Here is a 1500-nt window from a genome sequence, read left to right on the forward strand (position 1 = left end):
AAACTTTTTTATTAATAGCTAAATCTTTGGATAGTGAATTAATAATTAACCCCTTATTAATCTAACAAAGTAACACATACATATTCTTTATAAAATTATTTCGTACTTAAAAAACAAAACAGACCAGTCCATTCTATTTTTTTTTTAAGAATAATTTATTACTTATCAACGAATGATTCTTTCTATTGATATTATAAATATTTCAATTTCAAGAACTATTTTAAGAAATATTTATATAACAAAATAAATATATTCTTAAATGTTTTTAGAAGTATTACAAAAATTTCAAAATTTTATATAGTACTAAGTAGCAACTTTTTATAATACTTAGATATAATATTCTTCAAATGATATTTTAAAATATAGTTTCTTTAATATGTTTTTAACTATAAAACAAATGCTTACTAAATATATATTATATATTATTGTATACTTTTCTCTCTTTAAGTTTATTCAACAAAAAGACTAAATGAGACACACTTTTATCACTAATAATATTAAAATTGTGAAAACTAAATCGGTCAATAATTTAATAATTCAATCAGAATCATATTGTGGTTGAACTGGTTTAATTAAATATACATTAAAATTATTTAAAATTTAATATATAATTTTAAATATTTATATTTAATTTTTTTAAACTAATAAAATTTAGAAAATCTTACCATTTTACATAATAACTTATACATATTTTACCATTAAAAATTCATAATAAAAAATTTTTAATTAACTTCTAAATTCTAATCAACTTATTTACTTAACAATCGAGATAAGCACTTTAAGATAATCAAATCACAATCACTATAAGAAAATAGAATATTTGTAATAAAATTTTTTTAATAAATTTAAAATCGTTACAAAAATTAGTAATTGTTACATAATAATAATAATGTTTTGTAACAACAATACAATTTGTTATAAAACGTTTTGATATTTTGTAACGACTTAATATTTTTTTGTTACAAATTATATTGGCTTTTGTAATGAACCATGTGTTTTGTTGCAAAATTTTAAAATATTTTGTAACAAAAGATGAAGTTGTTGCAAAAATTTAAAATATTTTGTAACAAAATATCCATTTGTTTCAAAAACTCCAATTATTTTGTAACAAAAAAATTAATTTGTCATAAAATTCAATATTATTTGTAACAAGTAATTTGTTTGTCACAAAATACAAAAATTTTTGTAACTAAAAAAATTATTTTAAAATGTTAAAATCTTTAAGATAATTTTATTTTATTTTAAAAAATTTATTTTTAAAATATTTTGTGTGTTAATTGCTCCTTTACGTTTGAGCGTAATCCTGTTTTGGTTATTAAGGTTTAAAGAATCCTATTTACATCTACAGTTGATTTTTACTTTTGGAGCTTGTACTTATTCTCCGATTGTTAGAAAATAAATAATAAATTGTTTATATTATAATGTATTAATTTGAATAATTAATATTTTGAGTTTAAAACTATATTTTATAAAATGTGATTAATACGTTCATTTTATAAT

The sequence above is a fragment of the Arachis duranensis genome, chromosome 6 (genome assembly GCF_000817695.3).
Source record: "Arachis duranensis cultivar V14167 chromosome 6, aradu.V14167.gnm2.J7QH, whole genome shotgun sequence".
NCBI classification, from domain to species: domain Eukaryota; kingdom Viridiplantae; phylum Streptophyta; class Magnoliopsida; order Fabales; family Fabaceae; genus Arachis; species Arachis duranensis.